The sequence below is a fragment of the Pinus tabuliformis genome, chromosome 4_1 (assembly GCF_031772625.1).
Source record: "Pinus tabuliformis cultivar Carrire ecotype Pingquan chromosome 4_1, CPIR1, whole genome shotgun sequence".
In the NCBI taxonomy this organism is placed as follows: domain Eukaryota; kingdom Viridiplantae; phylum Streptophyta; class Pinopsida; order Pinales; family Pinaceae; genus Pinus; species Pinus tabuliformis.
The window spans coordinates 629661902-629686928 of NC_142303.1; positions in this window are offsets into that span (position 1 = coordinate 629661902).

Consider the following 25027-nt stretch of genomic DNA (forward strand, 5'->3'; position numbering starts at 1 on the left):
CTTCGCACAATAAGTTGATAACATTAAACAAATTAAATTATTTCTAGGATTGATACATAATATTATAACAATAACACACCAAATCGATAAGGATTTATTAATTAATTAAAAATTGATTAAATTAATCAATTAAATAAAATTAATAAATAATTAAACATGAAGTAATAGTAGTAGTAATAATAATAATAATAATAATAATAATAATAATAATAATAATAATAATAATAAATAAATAATTTAATTATAGACATATTAATAAATAATAAAGAATAAATTAATAAATTTAATTTAATCAAACAAATTATATAATTAGTTAAAAATATCAATAAAAGTAATTAATCATATTATTAAAAAAAAGATTATAAACTAACAATAAAATTAAATAATTAATCAAATAAACAAATTATTAATATAATAAATTAATAAACATATCAATAAAGAATAATTAGTAAAATTAATTAATTTATCAATATTCTTTTAATTAATTAATTAATTAATTAAACTAATTAATAAATCAATTAAATAAGTAAATAAAAATAAATAAAAATAAAACATTAAAGAAAATTAATAAACATAATTAGGAATTATATAAATAATAAAATTAATTAAGCTATCCCTTTAACCTATTAATCAATTAATTTATTATAAAAAACAATAAAATAAAATAAAAATTAATTAATTAAGAATGATAAATAATAATTAAATTAATTAATTAAATAAATAAAGTAGAAACCAGTAAAATAATAGCCGACCTATTTTCTTTCATATTTTCTTTAATATCCTATATATATAACCTAAATCTAGCTCTTGGATACATCATTAAGATCTGAAAATATCTATTGACGCATCCCCTGATGATGGACTCACTTAGTAGTCCGAAATGTTGGGTTCACAAAACTCTATAACAGGTCATTCCTCCTCTACTAAAAAACTATCCTCACCTGTATGGATTCATTATTTAACAAAATCTTCGTTCTTTTCCTTTAAAAATTCATAACTTGTATTTTATCATTTTAAAAACTATTTTATTAATTTTCTTAGTAGGCACATTTTCAACCTCAAAATTCTTGTAATGGTGGAGCAGAGGGGAGGGTCTATGTGGCGGGCTAAAGGAGTATTAAAGTGAGGGGTTGGGAAAGGAGTTCACTAGGGAAGGAAGGTGAATTGGTATGGGTGGGAATGGGGTATAGGTGAGGATAGGGGGAGATATGTGATACAAGGAGAAGAGGGCATGATGGGGTGCGGATAGAGAGGGAAAGGATGAATATGTCAAAAAAGGAAAAGGATCAATAGGTAAGGGAGGGAGATAGGTGAAACCAAGAGATAAGTAAGATATAGGTGACATAAGGAGATAATCTTAAAATAAAATAAAATAAAAAGTTTCTTTATTTTCCTTTAAAAATTCATAATTCTTACTTTATCATTTTGAACTATTAGTTTATTATTTTCCTTAGTATTTTAGAACTCCCCTAATGGTGGAGTGAGGGGGAGGGTAAATGTGCCAAGATAGGGAAGGATGGAGGTGAGTGGTAGAGAGGTGGGAGGGGATAAATAGGCTAGGAGAGGAGGATAAAATGGAAGGAAGATGAATGTGTATGTGTGGGAAAGGGGGATGGATATGAATAGGGGAAGATAGTTTAGATAAGGTGAAGAGGGCTTGATGGGATGAGGAAAGAGAGTCCAGAAAGGGGGAGCAAGTGAAAAAATAAAAAAGGTGGATGGGTTAGGGGTGTAGATAAGTGAAGCCAAGAGATAGGTGAGATAAGGAGAGGTGGGCTTGAGGGCATGGGGAGATAGGGGAAAATAAGGAGAGGGGAGATAGGTGAGATAAAGAGAGGTGGACTTGAGGGCATTGGGAGATAGGGGAAAATAAGGAGAGGGGAGAATTTGTAAATCATTTTTGGGGCCCTAAGACACATTCCTTGCACTCAAAGCCACCTAATGGCTCTAACATTCAAAATAATAGGAAAATGATACTTTCAAAAATCCATGCATGGGGAGATAGGGGAAAATAAGGAGAGGGGATATAGGTGAGATAAGGAGAGGTGGGCTTGAGGGCATGGGGAGATAGGGGAAAATAAGGAGAGGGGAGAAGTTGTAAATCATTTTTGGGGCCCTAAGACACATTCCTTACACTCAAAGCCACCTAATGGCTCTGACATTCAAAATAATAGGAAAATGATACTTTCAAAAATCCATGCATGGTTGTCAAAGGTATCCTCCTTAGCCCTAGATTGCTATAATATTTAGGGCCTAACATCCATGATTCCTTTGCTATCCATATCTATTGTCCTAAGAGCCACAACTAGTTGTACCTATATTCATAATTAAAGGTTAAGGATGTTATCGATAGATCCTTTTTGGTCATTCAATGTGTCATTCTTGGCCCTAGAAGCCTATAATATTCCTTTAAGACCTAAAACATGGGTTTGTTCCCCTAACCATATCTAAGTTCAAAAGATTCATACTTAATGTCAAAAACTCATAATGCTAACTATCCCCATTACCAAACCAAAGATAGCATTGAAAGGTAACTTTTGGTGAGTCAACATGTTGTTGATGGCCATAGCTACCTATAAACCTCCTCTTGCAAATTCTTGTTAGACCTACCTTGTGAATGCATGATTAAAAAATAATGTGTGTGATATACAAACATGCATGCACATTAGAACATACACAAGCTCTAGAATATGTGCATGATCTTTTGAATATATATATTTTTAGGAAAGAGCGATAAATTTTGCATACATGTTTGTGTTAATTTTTCTTAGGGATATATTGTTCTTTTCTTTGATAATTACATTTCACCATTTACATATAGAATTCACCCCATAGCATCATAACATTATTCATATTTACAACGTTATTAAAAAACATATGCAATTATATAGAAAGAACAACATGATCATCAATGCAACGGAACATAAAGGAATAATAGAAGAAAAACATTCACACATAGAGACACCAGGATTGGTTAGAGACCAGAGAAAAACCCACTATGGGAAAAACCATTTCAAATTCTTCTTCTTATTAGATTGTCATTGAATGATTCAACAAAAGAGAGTACAATGATCCATATCTTCAACCATAATCCTGTCTAGAAAAATTAACTAAATAACATCATGAGATGGACTCAATAATGCTACTAATCCAAACCTTGATTCAGAAGCCTGTGATCAACTGTAATTGTCTATGGTCAACTGCCAAACCGTGCGACCAATGAGCGAAATTTGTGGTCAACTGATAAAAGAAAACCCAAGTCCCAACAGCACATAAAGAGCAATGTGCATGTGACTGTAAACTTGCAACCACACACATTAGACTATGTGCCTGCAATTATAGAAAAAAATTTCTAGTTACAAGCTTTCGATTGTCAACCAAAACCCTAGACACATGTGTGAGCTTTGGACCCCTGCAATTTCGAACGTGTGCAAACCAATCTTCATGAACTGCCTCAGACCTATGTGAGCCAAAACCAAATAAGAGAATAGAATAATGTTTCATGATCATTGTCCAAATGAGGTTGATGTCACTTGTATTTATAGACCTCCAAGGGTGTCCAATTTTCTTTAGGACCGACCTGATCAAATGTGCACATGTGGGATTTAATTCAAAAATGCACTTTCCCTTATCCAAATTGAGTACTTCAATAGTCAAAATTGGTCCTTTAAAAAAGAAGACTCTTTTCCCATGGTTGGAAGTTTTCACTGAGCTTCGAAATTAATACTCCCTCTTAGTTAGGGAGAAATTCCAACTACATCATGTAATCATCTCAAGCACCTATCATAAAATCTTATCCAATCTCAAGTCTATCGTCATCAAATGTCATCATTGCTTATCTATGCTCATCCCTTGATTTCCTTTGCTCATATCCTGGACATTCTTAAATATAGAAGAATAATAATTTGATATTGGAGGGGAGCCTAAGCTACCACCCTCTATCCATCTGGGAGTCACTACTACCACCCAGAATCAATGACAGTGGGGAGCCCAATGCTACTACCCTGGAAACATCAGCGAGGAGTCAATTCTATGACACACATCAACATCATAGACCCTAGCTCAATCCATAACAACATTAGGGAGCACATCTCAACCTAAAACCACATCGAGGAGCTTAGTCTCAACCCAAAATCTCATAGGGGAGCACAACTCAAGCCATCCTATTGCCCACTGATCTTCCCAGCAACGACCCTCAAGAGTCATGTGGTAGAACACCTACGTCATAATCAGCTTGGGTTCTACTAAGCAGTCTCTCAAACCGGTGTTCAGGCGTGGAGCGTTATTCCCAACAAGCCCATCTCATGGGTATGATTCCAATTGGGGTGTACTTTTCATAGAAAAAGATAGGGGAGCTCACATCTTCAGCCCTATGGGTGACAGATATGGGAGCAACATCTATGACCCTATTGTCCAGAGATCCCTCAACTCTAGGAGCCATTTATCTCAATTCATCACCTTCAGAGCTCATAAAGGGGGGAATATATGGCTCAGTGTTCTTAATTAGTCCTTCTCTTTGTAGATCATGAACATATCATCGTGCTCATATCCGGTATTGACTTGAAAAACTCACTAAAGAGTTCAATCATCATGTCTCAATAGCAACAATCTCCTGTTCATACAGGACATCAAATCAAATATTATATTAGAAAAAATATACATCACAAAAGGATACTTTGTTCATTCTCCTCTTGTGAAAGCAACAAGCACAAGCCTAATATTGTCTCATACGGTAGCACCAACTGAAGATATCTCAGTCCCCACTATATATGAGCTTCTTTGCCAATTAGATTCATCTCATTATTATCACAATGTATCTCATGTCATATCTAGAACCTACTCAAACAAATCTCTAAATAGCTTCTTCAACCTGTCTCATAGCTATCCCTCCCAACATCATCATACTCAACCTCGGTCGTGCTTAAAGCTACGTACTTCTCATCCAAAAATACCATGTTGGATATGATAGTAAGGGTACACCCATATGTGCTCATCTTATTAAAAACAATCCCAAACAGCATCAGAACATCTTTGTAGCTCAAAAATTGGTTGTCCCATGCAAATATATCAAAGGGTGCTTAGTGGAAACTCAATGTGTATGAAGCAACTCAATCGGGTTTTATGCAAAACATATATATATAGATGGGTGTTCACACATAACATCAATGCTTCAATCAACTATCATTTTCCAAGTCAGGTTCAACAATATATTTTCATAACTTCTTGAAATTCAATTGGAGTGTCTAAGGATTTGCATTTCCACTTTCTAAAAACTCTTCAATAGCTTTACAATATAGATTTTTTCTTTTCCAAACTTCAAAAAGTAATTCATCATGCCATGATTCTCCATTTCAAACTTTAGAGGCCAACTCCATCTTACTTTGATCATCAGAGGTTCATTACTTGTCAATAATAGACCATTAATATATAAAACCAAAATCAAAGTCATACCTTGGACCACTTTTGAAGTATATGTTTGGATTCACACCTCCTCCTTGCTTCACCAGGTAACTGTCAATGTCGACATACTAATCTTGGGAAGCTTGCTTCATATAATTATTTCTACAAACATAACATTGATCAAACCAATATATTTAGCCTCACACAAATCAACATTGTGCAATCAAATAAACTAAGTCAATTTATCAATCCTTCAATGCTAGATCAAAATCTAATATCAAAGTCATAAAAGTTTTTTCCAATATCATTATGAGAAACTCTCTGGACTATATTTAAGGTGGAGCTTTCATTCAAATACCAAGTTACATCAACCTTTTATTTTACCAAGCACTATCCAATCAAACTTTATCAAACCATCCTTATGAACATAGCATGAATCAATTTTGTAACTAAATATGAATGCATACATTAGGGACAAGTTATATAAGTTCCATCCATCCATTGTGATATTACTTCATATTGAATCACAACTATTTATGCTTCAAATAATGTGTCGAACCCAATGAAGCCAATACAAAATCATTATTGAACACCAATATTAGTCACTAAAATTCGATATGCCCACATGGCATTGTCATCAAGGAAACCATCAGTTATGAAATCAAAACTCTAATTTGTTATCACATTGAGTTCAATCAGTCCATAAACCAAAACATATCTATGAACTATCAAGCATAAAGTCAAATTTCTAAAGCATCATCATTCATCCAAGCCATTATGCTCATTTATACTGAGTCAAGCCAATAAGTCAAATCTTGTATAACACTTGCAACTGTTATCAGATATTGTCATATACTAGCTTCAGTGATCAAATCAAAAGGATATACTTATATGCATATTCTGGTCCCCTGCACAATTTTATTCAACACATTCACTTTCTCTATAGTAAGTCAAACATTCAAACTTCCCTACTCATGTAACTTTCAATTCTCTGCTCCATATTTGTAGGTCTGTCATACTTTAGGTACATTTCTGATTTTTTGTATGAGGCTTCAAATTTTGTGACCTATAGGCACAATTTCACCCGTAGACCTTCTTCCATGCGATTGTGAGGCTTATAACTACACTGATAAGTTTTCTTCCATGCGGTTGGGGCTTAGACTAAGGGAAACCCTTGCTTCTTAGACTAGAACTGGATCTAGATCAACAACATCAAATATTTGTCTATTTATGTTAGAAAACTTCAATAATAAAAAATATTCTATATATATGATGCAAATTATAATAGGTGCAAGGATCTTATGGAGAGTTTCTCCCTCTGAATAGGAAGGAACTTTAGTCATCATTATTCAAAACATCAACCTGTCTATCATAATAATTTCATGCATCAACAAAAATATTGTATCATGAAATCAAACTGTATCATCTTCTAAAACATATAGCCATCATGACCATATCATGTTAACATCAACTACTTCATCATCACATATGAACATGACAACAAATTTTCATCAAGAGTTAGAGTCATATGATTAGGGAAGCTAACAAGCCTATCATCATACTTCAAAGACTATAATCACTACATCACTTCTTTATCATATTACTCAACCATTAAGTCAGGGCATCCAATGTTACCATATGTCATAATTACTAAGCTAACCAAGGTCAACAAGAAGATCCTGAATATCAATCTTATTGTCACATTTTCATCATTAAGGTTACCATGCTTATCACAATAATTATCAATAGTATCAATATACCATAAGAATCAATGTGCTACCCTTCTTTAGATCAGGAAATCCATCATGTCTAAAAATGATAGATACTATCCATACCAATATATCAAAAGTCAATGTTTCGAGGAAGCCTTTCTATGACTTAATAGAATGTAAGATATTTGTACAGTACCAAGTGTACCCTCTCATCATAAGTACCATGAATCAAATTACTTTCATATGCATGAGTTATTCATGGAGGTGATATTCCCATCATACCTTAGGGCTTACCTTGCCATCCAATATTGCAGCTAAAACATTAAAACACCATACATACCTTGTAGTATTCAAATACATGTGCACCTTCTTATTTGACAGAGGCAACTGTAGCACTTTGTCAACTTTTCATCAGATGCCTCTTTTCTTGTTCCAGTGCTAGCTCTTCTCTTCTTACACTAGCCATGATCCTTAAGAAGGATCCACTTATCACATCTCATCAAGGATTTAGAAGTATCCAAATAATCACATATACATGCAGGAAGTATAATTAATAATCAGATCAATAAGTCTAAACATAAGTAAAGTAGCAACATAAATAATAAAGTACTTATCTTCAATTAGAGGTGATCATATCCCTCTTGAACCATCCTTCAAGAGTCATGAATATCCATTTTCCATATAACACTTGTTTCCTTAAATGTATTTCAACCAACTTCATCAACAACCAGGCCTACTTGAGACTATCCCATCAAGGGCTACATCAGATCTATCATAAGTGCTAGAACATCTTCAAATTGATCATGCTAGGGTTTCTAGCTTACATATCTCAAATATTTGTCATAATCTAGGGTTTCTTCCAAACCCCAACCTCATAATATCCATGAAACCCTAATAATTGGATTCCCTAAGGCTTCCTTCAAACCTTAGTATTCTTCTAGGACTCCACCATCTTGTCTTGCTTCAATCAAAGGTGTCTTCATAAGGGTGATATTCAATGAATTTTCTTTAGCCCAACTCGGATACCATGATAATTTTTCTTTGGGCTCTATTGTTTTTTTCTTTTATAATTGCATTTCACCATTTATATATATAATTCACCCCATAAAATCATGACATTATTCAGATTTACAACATTATTCAACAACATATGCAATTATATAGAAATAACAACATCATCGTCAATGCAATGTAAAATAAAGGAACAATAGAAGAAAAACATTCACACATAGAGACACCAGGATTGGTCAGAGACCAAGGTAAAACCCGTTATGGGGAAAGCCCTTTCAAATTATTCTTCTTGTTAGATTGTCATTAAATGATTCAACAAAAGAGAGTACAATTATTCATATCTTCAACCATAATCCTATCCAGTAAAATCAACTAAATAACATCATGAGTTGAACCTAAAAATGCCACTAATCAAAACCATGATTCAGAAGCTTGCGATCAACTGTCACTATTTGCAGTCAACTGCCAAACCCCATAGTTAATGAGCAAAATCTACAGTCAATTGATAAAACCAAATCTTAGGTCCCAACCACATGTAGAGAGTGATGTGTGTGTGATTGAAACCCTCCAATCGCATGCATGAGACTGAGTTCGTGCAGTTATAGCAAAAAAATTCCCATTATAATCTTGCGGTTGTGACCCAAAACCCTAGACACATGTGAAAGCTTCGAACCCCTGCAATTTGATACCTGTGCAAGCCAATCTCTATGAACTACCTCAGACTAGTGCAAGCCAAAACCAAAGAAGAGAACATGAAAATGATTCATGATCGTTGTCCAAATGAGTTTGAGGTCACTTGTATTTATATACTTCCAAGGCTGTCAAATTTGCTTTAGGGCCAACCTGATCAAATGTGCACATGTGGTCTTTAATTCAAAAATACACTTTCCCTTGTCAAAATTGAGCATTTCAATAGTAAAAATTGGTCCTCTTGAAAAGAGGAATCTCATCCCATGGTTGGAATTTGTCACTGAGTTGCTGAAATACAATTTTTTTATTTGATTTCCTTAAATTTTGGCTCGAATGAAAACATAATTATTTGGGCTCCAAATAAATTAAAACCTCCATCCTTTTATGCATTTCAATATTTTTATTTTTCACAATTTTTTCTTATAGGCTACACAAATCTATCATTGATAAAACTATTAACACATTTGGAGTTGTCTATGTAGATTCCAAATATATATAAAATTAAAAAAAATATATTATTGATTACTATTTTTATATAATTTTTTCTTGATATATACTAGAATATTAAAATACATACATCTTTCATTCTTGCTATAACTTTTTTTTACTTAATCATTTTTCTCAGAATAAAGATTGATTGATAATTTTAAGACCCACATGCCTTGCACCAATGCAAGGACTTGTAATTTGAAGGATATATTGACTTTTAGAATTCTTAAACAAATATAAAATTAAAATTATAAAGTTTGGAAAAAAATCTCTTTACAAGAGCAACATGTTCTTTACAATTTTACAAATTTTCAATGGAAATCTAGTTGTAATAGTAACACCTCTAATTCAAATCACCAATGGGTTCATTTCATATGGATAGAAAGCCCCATGAATCCTTGAATCCTTAATTTAGGGTGGGTTGAATTTTTTCTTCGTAACCCATCATTTAGGGACTCAACACCTACATCAAAAGAAACATATGCATTATATTTTGCATGAAAAATAAGATGCCACTATTATAGCCACTATTATAAAAATGCAAATTACATAGAGTCATACAAAAATTCTATAAATAAAAAATACATATTTGGAAAACTAATTCAACTTCCTACATTTTATTCTTTTACACCATATTCAGATTCATTATGAAAGTACCTTACATAAACCCTCCATTTTAAGATTGTTTTTTTCATATTTGCATTGGAACTAATGTGTTATGAGAGACCATAATTAGCTTTCACTTATCTAGAGTTTGTTGATTTTTTTTACTAAATATCAATCTTGAGTCTACTTGGCAAGATTTGCTACAAGTGGAAGGAAATTTTCACTATGTGGTTTGCTTCCTCTAAATGTTCCTTGATGAAAAACTACTTAATGAATCTTGTACCACAAGTTCTCATATTTGCAAGCACTAGGATTCTTTTGGATCCATCCTATATCTAGGCTATTTTCTTAGCGATCTAGCAAGTACCATGGTTAGGTAGCTAGAGGTCCTGGTAGATGGTTTAATGTCCATAGTATGACCACTTTCTTACTATTTATTTTCAAATTTATGTTAGGCTCAAGAGCATAATAGGTTCCAATTCATTTTGTGTGGTACCAATGTTCTATTCAAAGGTATGATTGGTTCCTAGTTAGTATGATGTTTGAGGTGGTAGTCCTACAAGTGAATGGAGAAGCATAGATACTATGGTCAAGATATGGAAGTGAGTTTCTTGAGTGAATTAAACCATTGGTTGATTATCATGGTAATTAAAGATATAATGAAGTTACATTGTGCTTACTAGAGAGGCCAAGTGATAATGCAAACTTAATTTTGAATAGGAATGGTGAAATTGCAATAGAAAGGAAAAATATGTTCTAGTTTAAATGGAGATATTTTAGATTTTAGATCAAGGGATGTGGTGATAGTTTTTGTAGTCATAATGGAGATTAAATTGTGATGGCCAAACAAGGTAAAGTTTGTGAATCATGACCAAAAAAAGAAATGAACATATGGAATGTTCAAATCACAACATATATCTACACCAAGTCTATGGTCATATGTATAAATCCTATGTATTGGTCCTTGAAAATTTTGATCTTGTATCTTTCCTTTAGTTGATACTTGGGAAAAGTATTATAGTGGTTCCTAAGAATTGTTTTTATGGAGCCAATACTTGGTGTTTCCATGAGATGGGGTATGTTATTTGTATATAGTTGCATCTATGTGTGTAAGATGTAAAAGTCATACCATTGTAAGACATGGGTAGACATGTCATACCCATTTTCATGTGTTCATGATGATCCAGATAACTTGTTCAACATAGTATAGAAACCTTTGTGATGGAGTTGTTATACACTTGGAGAAGTGGGCCATGTGTTGACTACATGCTCTGTGGCTACTTGTTCAACATAGTATAGAAACCTTTGTGATGGAGGTGTTATACACTTGGAGAAGTGGGCCATGTGTTGACTACATGCTTTGTGGCTAACCATGTTTGTTGTAGACTCTAAGAGGTTTGTTGGACTTACAAACTAGAAGTTTTATGCACATTCAAGGGGAGTTCATGAAGAAGTCAAATGAATCATGTACCTAAATGGCATCTCGTTAGACTAATAGTTGCATTGGTTAGGTACACATATATTCTAGTGGATGGTTTTTCTTTTACATGGACTTTAAAATTTGGTGATGTTTACATGATCGAGCTATGATATGTAAATTCTAGGTTGGAACAAATATAAACTTTAGTGATTGAGAGGTGGATAGTTTTTCTTTTATATAAACTCTAAAAATTTGGTGATGTTTACATAATCGAGCTATGATATGTAAATTGTAGGTTGGAACAAATATAGACTTTACTGATTGAGTGGTTCTTTGGTTCACGTGAATATGTGTTGTACTAAATATAGATTTTGTTGATCAAGAGGTTATTTTAGTCATGGTGGAATATTTATTGTAAAAAGCTCGGTCTCCATGGAAGCCTCAATCTTTCAAAGAAAAGTGTCACTCACATACGTGCACGCGAATCGCAAAGGGTGCATCATCACATCTTCCACAGAATAGTAGACCTCGTAACATAATTTGCGAATAATTTACCTTGCTTTTCGTTGTAGGATTGTCCCTGGATTTAAATATCAAATCATCTCGTTCACCAAACAAATGCATCTCATGCCTTATCAGTGGAAGGTGCCTGAGAAGCTGAAAGAAACATTTCTTGGTTTCTTTTTATTTTTCATCAATCTATTTTTGATGAATTTGTTTTTAGCAGTGGTAGTGAAATGAATATTGGATTTTTATTTTTTATTTTTTTTGGGTTAAAAATAAGAATAATAATAATTATTATTATTATAGTGTTGATGGTTACACTAAAAACTCATAAAGTTGATGAAGACATTAAAGATTTACATTTTTTTTATTGCTTTCTTTGAAAATAACATTTTCTATGAATTGAATATTGATTTTTTTTTAAATTATTATTATTATTATTAATTTTTTTTTTATTCGCTTTGGTTCAGCGACACCATTCAAGGGGTGGTGTCACGCCCCCAAGCCTACGGTAGTCTTCCAACCGTGTCTGGCGGGGTGCGGCACCACCGTACACTTTCTTTTTTTCAATACTCGTGCACATGGACTACACCTTAACCGATATAAACATGCTTTAACTGTTATCTTATAACCGTATGAAAGCATTAATCTTCATAATTCATCATAAACCATTCTTAACATTTTCATGTGCAATTAAACCGAATAACAATTGCAAACAACCGTGTAGAATGGGAGGGGAAACTCCCGGTAAAGTCTGCCCGATAATCAATATATTATGAAACCTTCAATAATACATCATACAAGTGTGTCGGGCAAAGTCCACAGCCAACACTTAGATTATTTTACAACAAGGCATAAGACAGCCTTTTACATACACATCTATGCACCTTTGCCCAAGAGCGGGTACCCACACGGGTCACCAAGACGCTCATACAATTCTGCACCAAGACCGTGTACCAAATCTCCCTCAACCGTGATAAACCTTGACATAACCCAAACCAAGAATATGCGAGATCTCCTTAGCTTTATGCGCATGAGGAATGCACATCCTCCACAAGCCTTTTTCGCACTTCTCTCTTGTCCTTATGCGAAGACACTTGAGCGAAGTTCGATGGAGATAATGAGCTCCATCTCCAACAATATATACACTCTCTTCCTTATGTTGAAAGGGGGGTGCATCATCCATGGCCGACCCCACTTATGTTACATAAAAGCCCACGTATATATTATTTTATTTTAATTAATCCACACATATTTATATATGTGTACAGCCTTCATATAATATGCTTTCTTCTTATGTTTTAAGGGGGGGTGCTCCACTCATGGTCGCCCCCATCATTTTACATATAAGCCCTCACATATTATATTTTATTCTTACAACCCACGCATATTTACATTCTTTGGCATATGCGTATAAGTCCTCATAGCATATTAATATGCCCGTCCAACACTTAGCCACATTTCGGCCCAAGTGTATTTCGTCATGCCTTCGTCGCAAGCGACTCGCTGTTTCGTCGCACCGCACCTGCAGCTCGTCGCATCATCGGGTGGTCGCACCCACTCGTCGGGTGACCGTGCCCGCGTCCGCCCGTAGAACCGCAGAACCGCGTCCACCAACTCGTCGCGTCGCACCCGCCTTTGTCGAACCTTACCCGCGTCCTCCACATAACTGTCCATTGTATGTTTGCCGCTCGGTCGTTCGCCCATCGGGCGCGGGTCGCCCACGGGTCGCCCGCCCATCGTGCGCGGGTCACCCACGGGTCGCCCTTCCGCCTGTCGCACCGGCTCGTTGGTTTGCTTTGCCCGAACCTCGACCGCCATGCCTACTCGCCAGGTCGGGTGTCCGCACCCGCATACCAAATCGCCGCAGCTCGTCCGCAGCTCGTCCGGTGTCTGCGCCCAACCCCAGCTCGTCAACTCATCCCTCGGGTCACCGTGCACGGGTCACCCACCCGGGTTGCCTTCCCGTCGTGCACGGGTCACCCGCCCGTCGTGCACGGGTCGCCCACGGGTTGTCCCGTTGTCCAACCGCCGTGTGAAGGGTGTTTTCCCAGTCGCGCTCTTGCCCGAGTCGCGAGGGCGTTACACTCTCCTCCACCCGAAGACGTTGTCGTCCCGACAACACATCATATCAGTAGCTCTCTACCAAGATCATCATCAACAGGGAGTCATCTCGATCCATGACGATCAACCACCATGTGTCGTCCTCATGTGAACTGCTGCCATGATACTCCAACATAATGCCAACATATCTCTGCACATTGTCGACCCTCATATCTGAACTAGTTGGGTAGCTAATCCAACTATCACGCCCAAACAATGAGAATGCACATCTTCATGCCACCATCAGTCGTTCCTCAAAGCATCCTATCACATCCCTGACTCATCAAGAATCAACTCCCCATAATCCATGCTCAGGTCCATGGAACTCCATCCACCTCATCTGCAACATGCTGTCCACGGTGTGTTGGTGTCAATGTGCTACAAGTGATCAGCCACATCTATCCCAACATCATCATGTGCGTAAAGTAGTTGAGTCTCGGCTCAACCCATGTCCAAATGTAGCCACCAAGGCCTCACCATCATCGTAACTCCATCACTCCAAAGTGTCTCATATCGATCCTCCACATCAAGTCACCCTTCCAAGCCATGCCCATACATGTACTTTGGAAGTATGCATCCCATACTGCATCAAAGTCTCCCGACCTCGGCTCCTCAATGCATCGAATCCTCTAAGTCCACCATGTATGAAGTCTCCCAAAAGTCACAATGATCCCATGTCATCATGAGCTCCTCCACCAAAGGTCCACCAAGACTATCTCTTGGTCTCGGCCATGAGAAGTCCATCTAAGCATCATCATCATGAGTCCCTTCCATCACAGCTCTTCCACCAAGGTGTCCATCAAGACTATCTCTCGGTCTCGGCCATGAGAAGTCCACCCAAAGGTGTGCCCTTCAACCTGTCCATGAGTCATGCCGGGCACTTAGCCATGTGGCTAAAGCATGACCCAAATCATCCATAATGTTCATCAAGTTCCTCCCTTGTCTCGGGGCCTTGCACCTTCCATCTCAAGGTAGCAAGCAACCTCAACAAGTCCTTCAGCAGGTAACAACCCTTGCTTCTTCATACAAGGTTCCATCATAGTCATCCATGGTAAGATGTCCCCTTTCTTAGGCAAGCTGACCTTGCCCTCTCCTACACATGATCCATCTACCAAACGTCCAAATGAAACACAAGTATCCATACTTACTTTATCAATATGAGGCTCCTCCATATAAGTGACCTCACCCATCCATGTTGATAAGCTGCACGATCCTGGTTCAACTTGATCATCTTCAAGTTCTGCCTCTATCGAGTCCTCATCATCATGTGGTTCTTCGATCCATGCTGCCAAACTATATGATCCTGGTTCAACTTGATTAAACTCAAGTTCGGCCTCCATCATATCCTCATCATCACATGGTCCTTCCATATGAGTATCTTCATCTGTCCATGTCCATGAGTTGCATGATTCTGGCTTAGCTTGATTATCTTCAAGTCTAACCTCCATCATAGTTAAGTCTTCAACATCTTCGGCCATCATGACTTCCTCTTCCTGGTCTGCAACTTCATCTTGTTCCATTGCCTGACTGATTTGAAGAAGTCCTTCTCGTCCAAGCATCACATCAATGCCATCTGTATTTATCACTACGAAGTCCAGCTGACCTCTACATCCTTCCATCTGTACAGGTACATCTTGTATCGAGCCTACTGCCAAATTCCACGAGGTTATTTCCCAGTTCTCCATAGTAGATATCAGCCCCACTTCTTCTACTAACCGTGCTGATATAAGGTTATATGAACCACCTGTGTTTGCCAACGCTTGAACATCTTTGCCACAAATCTTCAAGGTTACAAGACCTCGGTTGTTCTCCATGACCTTATCTTCACCTGTCAACTGCCACGAGCAACCTTTGCTCTGATATGTTTCAACACCTGAACCTTGTTCAAGTCTCCACGAGCAACCCTGCTCACCAGCTCCGACCGAGCTCTGATACCACCTGTCACGCCCCCAAGCCTACGGTAGTCTTCCAACCGTGTCTGGCGGGGTGCGGCACCACCGTACACTTTCTTTTTTTCAATACTTGTGCACATGGACTACGCCTTAACCGATATAAACATGCTTTAACTGTTATCTTATAACCATATGAAAGCATTAATCTTCATAATTCATCATAAACCATTCTTAACATTTTCATGTGCAATTAAACCGAATAACAATTGCAAACAACCGTGTAGAATGGGAGGGGCAACTCCCGGTAAAGTCTGCCCGATAATCAATATATTATGAAACCTTCAATAATACATCATACAAGTGTGCCGGGCAAAGTCCACGGCCAACACTTAGAATATTTTACAACAAGGCATAAGACAGCCTTTTACATACACATCTATGCACCTTTGCCCAAGAGCGGGTACCCACACGGGTCACCAAGACGCTCATACAATTCTGCACCAAGACCGTGTACCAAATCTCCCTCAACCGTGATAAACCTTCACATAACCCAATCCAAGAATATGCGAGATCTCCTTAGCTTTATGCGCATGAGGAATGCGCATCTCCACAAGCCTTTTTCGCACTTCTCTCTTGTCCTTATGCGAAGACACTTGAGCGAAGTTCGATGGAGATAATGAGCTCCATCTCCAACAATATATACGCTCTCTTCCTTATGTTGAAAGGGGGGGGGTGCATCATCCATGGCTGACCCCACTTATGTTACATAAAAGCCCACGTATATATTATTTTATTTTAATTAATCCACACATATTTATATATGTGTACAGCCTTCATATAATATGCTTTCTTCTTATGTTTTAAGGGGGGGTGCTCCACTCATCGTCGCCCCCATCATTTTACATATAAGCCCTCACATATTATATTTTATTCTTACAACCCGCGCATATTTACATTATTTGGCATATGCGTATAAGTCCTCATAGCATATTAATATGCCCGTCCAACACTTAGCCACATTTTGGCCCAAGTGTATTTCGTCATGCCTTCGTCGCAAGCGACTCGCTGTTTCGTCGCACCGCACGTGCAGCTGTCGCATCATCGGGTGGTCGCACCCGCTCGTCGGGTGACCGTGCCCGCGTCCGCCCGTAGAATCGCAGAACCACGTCCACCAACTCGTCGCGTCACGCCCGCCTTTGTCGAACCTTACCCGCGTCCTCCACATAACTGTCCATTGTATGTTTGCCGCTCGGTCGTTCGCCCATCGGGCGCGAGTCACCCACGGGTCACCCGCCCATCGTGCGCGGGTCGCCCACGGGTCGCCCTTCCGCCTGTCGCACTGGCTCGTCGGTTCGCTTCGCCCAAACCTCGACCGCCATGCCTGCTCGCCGGGTCGGGTGTCCGCACCCGCATACCAAATCGCCGCAGCTCGTCCGGTGTCTGCGCCCAACCCCAGCTCATCAACTCGTCCCACGGGTCACCGTGCACGAGTCGCCCGCCCGGGTTGCCTTCCCGTCGTGCACGGGTCGCCCACGGGTCGCCCGCCCGGGTCGCCCGCCCGTCGTGCACGGGTCGCCCACGGGTCGTCCCGTTGTCCAACCGCCGTGTGAAGGGTTTTTGCCCGGTCGCGCTCTTGCCCGAGTCGCGAGGGCGTTACAAGTGGTGACTCATGGAAAAATAAATCTGTGGATGACCTTGTGACCTCCAAGGCCTTTGTGACCTGCCAAGGGCTTTGGGGAGAATGGACCTTGTGACCTCCCAGGCCTAACCCCAAGGGCTTTGGGGAGAATGGGCTCTGTGACCTCCCCCAGGCCTAACCCCAAGCGCTTCAGGGGGAAAATGGACCCTGTGACCTCCCCCGATTCTGATTTTGACCAACTGAGCTAACCCTTAGGGCTTATTATTATTTAAAATTTTTATTATTATGATTTTCAAAATAATATTTTTTGTGAATTGAATATTAATTTTTTTTAAAGTTTTATTATTATTATTATTTAAAATTATTATTATTATGGCTAGAAGATGTAAAAAAAAAAATATTAGATTTTATTTCTATAAAAACTAATATTTTTTGTATTTAAATCAAAATAATTATTATTATTATAAAATAAATTACATTTTACAAAATGTAAATAATTTAATAAATTTAATAATAAAAGTGAAAATTATTTTATTTTATTAAATCTTAAATATTAAATATTGAAATATATGTATTGAGATGAATCTAACACACACTCTCATATAAACAAACTTAACATAAAAAATAATTTAAATATAGCCTTGCATTAAAAATTTTATATTTTAGTTTTTAATATATATATCTATATCTATATCTATATATATAATTTCATAAAAATGTGTTTTAATCATATAATTTAAATGCCTTAACACATTATATATTTAGAAATGTATTTAAATAATTAAAAATTATAATTAAATTTAGAAATAAAAATAAATAAATAAACTATTATTTAATAAAAAATTAATAAATATAATTTAATTTTTGAATTTGTGAAATAAATTAAGAAAACTCTAATTATATAGGAGAAATTTTGGTTGAGAGAAATTTTGACCGAGGCTTTTTGAACCCTAGTGTGGACCATATGAAGAGGCAGACCATGGCAAAGGCTTAAATAGACAGCAATGTAGAGACCATAATCAACTTATTTTGATTACTTTTATTTGGATTTAATTATATTTTTCTACTTTTGAATATTTTTATTTTATTTAATTGACATAATTATTTTTATTTAATATTCTTTAATTTCCATTAATTATTGTTATTTATTAAAGTATCTAGACTCAATTATTTACTAATTAGGCTTTGACCTCTTTTTATAATTTTTGACTTAGCTCCTTGTTTGAAGTTTGGCTATCATTGTTGATTCTTTTTAGTTATGTTTTTCAATTATTATCTATTAATAAAATTTATTTAATATTATTTTATTTTAATACATTAATATCTTAAATCAAATATTATTTTTCAAAAACTAGCCATTTAATATAGCTGTTACATGATATTATGCTCTCTACATTGTTCTCTATTTAAGCCTTTGTCATGATCGGCCTCTTCATCTGGTCCTGATGATGAACCACACTGGTTGGTTAGAAAAGCCAAGGCCAAAATTTCTCATATGTGATTTCTACCTTATAAATTTTCTTAAACTATAATTTAAATAATAAAAAATTATAATTCATCAAAAATTCATTACATGATTCATGAAAAATAAAAAATAAAAAATAGATAAAATACAACTCTAATAAATAGTAAATTAACAAATAATTTGAAATTTATTCGATTCTAATTAAGATGTATTTAGACTAATAAAGATTTAGATTGATAGTGAATAAATATTTCACACTTGTTACCAAAATCTTATGAGGTTAACTTGCTAATAGATTAACCAACAATTTGATAAATTTATTTGATTTAAAAGGTACAATATAACTTAAGATAAGTTTCAAAACCGATAAATATAAATTATAAAAAAATTACAATAACCAATATATAATATATTAAAATTTGAAAAGAAGTTGAATAATTCAACTATGCCCTAAAATTTCGTGGAAGGGAAAAAAAACCATACTGAACCAATCAAAGTTTGCTATATTCACACGACATACTGACTTTATCTTGTCCAAGTTTTCACTGGATATACTTTTCACTAAATTCAACATTTTTTTTTAATTCTAATGAAATTGTAAACTGGATATATTTTTCACTAAATTCAACCATTAAATTCAACATTTTTTTTTAATTCTAATGAAATTGTAAACTGGATATATTTTTCACTAAATTCAACAATTATTTTTTTCATATTAATGAAATTGTGGATATTACATTTTATGATTCAATCGCAGTTTAGGTCTGAATATCTTAATGTTTAGGTCTGAATATCTTAATAAATAGGTACCAGATTTGATTTATCTGCACATCAAAAAAACAGAAGTTCAGCGACTAAGTTTTTAATATTTTAATGAAACTATGTATATGATCCGATCGAGTTAAGGTCTGAACATGTTAATGAAGATGCACCAAATTTGATTCGTCTACACGTGAAACCCATGTTCATCACTAATTGACCCCTTCTGTCAAGTAGTTCAACGATTATTTTTTTAATATCTAATAAAACTATAGATATTAGATTATATCATCCAATTGCAGTTAAGGTCTGAATATGTTAATAAATATGCACCATTAAACCCATTAAAATTATAGTATAAATACATTTAATAGTTTTCTAAAGCCACATTGAATTTCCTGACCCTACGATATTACAGATTACTCAATCCGACACTTCCCATTTCGTCCGCCCCATGCCTAGCCGCAGATTGATTACTGCGCCTAATTCAATTATGGTGAACGTCGTATTCCCTTCATTGTTGTTGAAGGCACACCAAAAAATGGATTTGACAAGTGGATATAAATTTCAGCATATAAATATGCCTAAAAACAGGTAGGGTATGTATATTTATATAACAGAATATTTATCATATAAATAAAAATTGTATACATTAATTTAATGTTTAATTTTGTTTTATGGGAGGTGAAGAAATCCCAACAATTTTTTTTTGTTTTTTTTTTTTAATATCAATACTTTACTAAAATTATTTTAAAAATTAATTTAATATTGTTATTCAATTTTTAATGACACTTTTTCATTTAAGGAAAAATCTAATTTCATTATTTTAAAACAAAATTATATAATTTTTTTTTTTTAATTTTTGTTTTTAAACTACGTTTACATAGAACATTTAAAAATTTAACTCAAAAATTCAAATATAATGAAAAGAAAGAAGATGCACAAATAAAAAATAAACTAAAATTAAAATAAATAAAAATAAAATAAAAAAACAAAAATTAAAATAAATTAAATTAAAATTAAAATAAAAAAATAAAAATAAAGAAAAAAAATCACACATATATAATAGTTTTAATGGATATTATTAATCATCATCCTTTCTCATTATTATCTTATTTTTATTAAATATTTTGTAAAATTTAAAATATTATAATATTTTTATTTATAAACAATTATTTAGTAATAATATTGGTTTATTTATTAAAATTATTTTATTTATAAAAACAATTATATATACTTATTAAAAATGTGATTGTGAATGATTACTTAATATATTAGTATGAAATAATTAACCTAAGATGAAATATATGATTGACTATATAACTATAAAATAGCTAAAAGTTTTTTTAAAATTGCTTAAGTTTGAGTATTTTCTTTTAAAAGATTTCTTTTTATATTCCATATAAGTAATATACTTATATTTTGATTTGGTCCTTCCATATTATATGTGGTCAATACTAAGAATTTTTGGAAAATCTCCTTAATAATTGTTACTTTTCCAATTTTTTGGCGACTCAGAAAGATCTCACAATAGCACATTAGATATGTTGGAACCATGGAGGCATTATGTATTCAAATTCTTGGTATTTAATCGAGCCTTGGTTCTGATTGCTGGCTTCATGATGTGCGTGATCTAGAGGGAGAAAAATAGACACATATTTAAAAATGAATTGAGATCTATGGAAAGGATATGGACCACAATTAAGAATAATATCAGGGAAATATTAGCAGAAACATGGAGCCAAGATGATTGGAAGAGCCAACCTCAAAAATCTCTCACTTTATCTAAGCTTGAATTATCCCCCAATATGATCTCCCCAACATCCCGGAAGACTCTCCCTCCATAGAATTCTTCCCCTTTGGTCTATTCTTGTCCTTTTAAGGGATTTGTTAAGTTAAAATTTGAGTGAGGCTCCAAAGGCAACCTAGGACCTATAGGCCTCAGTGGAATAATCAAGGATTGGAGACACCAAGTACTCAGGTATGTAGTCGATTGCATGATCACCAACAATAATGAGGTTGAATTTTATGCCTTGAAGCATGGTCTTAAGCTAGCCCTATATGCGAGGTTGATGAGGATTCACATTGACAGGGATTCTCATCTAGCCATTCGCTCTGCTAAGAAATTGATCCAAATAACCACCATTGAAAAACTCAAAAGGAGATGGAGACTCATTAATCTAGTCCACAAAATCCTCATATTGCTCCAATCATTTAAATATGTTATTTTATCTCATAATTATAGAACTGGGAATTAAGCAATTGATTTCCTGGCCAATTGGGACTGCACACACACAGGAAGGAGTGTTGAGGGTAGATGATCGCCCTGTCTCGTAAATAAATGATATCAAAGACTTATTTACCATTTTGGAATCAAACATAATGCACAGTGGAATGCAAGATGAAGACTAGAACTCCTCGATGGGGTGCAGAGTGGTTGGTGGTGGTATGGGCATTAGTTCCCAGCATCTTACCAATAGTTGGAATGTTGGGCATTAAATTCGAGGGTGGCGTGGCCACCCCTATGCTTGCATTCACATGTGAACCAAGAAACACTAGAAAATTCCTTGGATGACTAAAATTCCTTGTAGTGGGACCTAGTGGCTTTGGTGGAACCCTTATTTGGGGGAACCTCAACCCCTTTCCTCAACTGGTTGTCTTGAGGCTTGATCTTGGAACCTCATAGTGGCTAGCATGGTGGTGTGGTGTTGGGTATAGATTAAGGGAGTTGTTGCAAATATTAAATGATATTCTTATGGAAGAGAGGAATTGGTTTGTGAGGGGGGACCTGGTGCACCAACTCACTTTTGATGGAAGGGGTTCGCAACTTCCCTCGGTAACGACAAACTTCTAGCTAGGTGGTATTCCCTACATGTGGAAGTCATGACTCATCTATTTTATGGTAAATATTATCCCGATCAGGTTTTACACTTTTGCAATTTTGTCATGGCTTAAAGTTTGGCTTGCTCGATGGATTTTTATTTCCAACGATCTTAATATTAATTGGCTTATAACTTGGGTGCATTTTTGGAACAATGGTATTAGTGGTGAAATTGGGTTGGTTCTTGGTCCTAAGGGAGGGGTTCTTTATGATCCATATGATCCCTTTTGGTTTCCTTGGAAACCACCTTTGTTTTATTGTTTTGTCTATGGTTTTATCTTTGCCAAGCTTACAACTTTGTAGTTGTGTCTCATCTTTTAGCTTGGTTTTTCCACTGGTGTTTTATCTCTAATAATAGTAATAAAAAATGGTGTATAATGTGGGTTCACTGTTATAACAACAATATTTGTGATACATTTGTGTTTTTTCTTAGGTCTATGACAAAGCTCATTTTTTCTTTAGTTGATCCATTGGTTTTTTCTTGGAGGCTTATGGTGTGGTTTTTCTTTGTCTAGGGTTTAGTTATGTTGGGTTTCCTTGTGGCCATTAAGAAGAGAACCAGGGTGTGGGGTTTCAATCATAAAAATAATTGTTATATTCATTACATATTTATTTGGTTTCTCAAGTCGTGTTGCTGGGTAACTCCTAGGTGGGTCTTCTTTCACTATGGTTTTAGCCATGTACTTTGTAACGACCCCTCCTGCTAGGTCTACTCAAGAAACTGATCAGATAGGGTAAACATGCGACAAGAGAGGTCACTATAAGTGATTCAACCTCCTTGGTGACCGTAAGGAAATGGAATCGACAGAATGCCTTAAAAAAACCTATCCACATCAACAAAAACACCCTCAGGAGACATGTCAACCACTCGGACATCTTGTCACTGAGTCCCACTGATGTTTTAAGCCTTTTAACACTTATTCGCTCTCATTCTATAGGAAAGAGAGCATCTAGAAGCCAAAGTTTCTCTCATGGGCCTATGTGTCAACGTCCCTGGACTCTTTTCAGTAGACCTGTGCTTGTGTCCCTGAGATTTGAGCCGCTTTTCTAGCCTAGAATCCCAACCTCTGCATAGAACTTGTTACAACCTCCAGAATCCATCAAAGACATTATGACAATATAAAAAAATCAAAATTCAAACTCAGGACTAGGCCTAAGCATCCCCAATTGGGACTGACATTCTGTCAAACACTTGTCATTAATGCAACCTACAAGTCTAGGATACTAAACAGAGCATGAATGACTGGAAGAACTTATGAAACATAACTAGAAGGATCACCACCTTCTCCATTGAACTATTATAACATCAATTAGGTCTTGCATCCATCATTTTAACAATTACAAGTAAATACATGAAATAACCATGACATGAACCAGTCATATAACCATGCTTATAACCAACATAAAACCATATAAATATCATAGATATGCAATCCATTAAATCTACATATAAACTAGTGAAAAAGTAAGAGAAATTAGTTTTTATTAATCATAGTCAAATCCGACCAGGTTGGGGACTTCCACGTACCACATGACCATAGACATGGCTGAACCAAATCTCTCTTTCTGCCAGTCACCCCCATGCCATATTCCAAGCATAAATATGGGATTCATAGAACAACCAATCCAAGAAAAACCAAGGAAATCCAGAGGTTAAACCACCTTGATCCTCACGAAACGATGATCACACCAAACCCGGTGCTCTGGTCAAAACCAAACTGAACATGGAATGCCATTCAGAATCCATCACTATCCTTGAGGAATTTTCCATCTCCTTGTCTCTAAGGGTTTTCTGCAATCCAATCCCGGATCACTAGGCCCTAACTTAGACCAGTCTCTTAGTCTTTACCGCAATCCAAACTTGGATCACTAGGCCCTAAACCAAGACTCCTCCCTCATGCTTTGCTATGTATCTCGCCAAAACCGGTGAAGGGATTCCTAGGCCTTTGGGAATGAAACTTGGGACCACCTCCGCCCCATATTCTGAAATCCATTCGGTAAACCAAAGCTCAAAAACTGAAAGAAACATCCCAACACCATGGCATCTAGGAAAAAACAAGGATAGGTTGAAAAACACTGTCATAGAAAAATCATGTCACCGACAACAAGAGAACCATACACCAACATGCAAAGCGATGCATATCCAAACCAGCTAGTAAATCACACATTCAAAAGGTTTCCTGCAAGTATTCTTGATAAAGCTGCTTGATCCTAGTTTTCCTTCCTTGATCCTTTCTTTCCTTCCTTTCCCTTTGCTTGCTTTTCCTTTCTTTCTCCAAAGCTAGAGTGCTCCAAGAAAACTCTAAGTGACCAAAAGTGAGAGAGAGAGAGAGAGAATAATTAGAGATTTCCAAACTTGAACTGACAAAAGGTTAACACTCACTAAGAGCTTACGCATTGATCCTCAGAAGCCTTTTTATTAATGAGGCCTCTAATTTCTTCATTTTCCATTATTT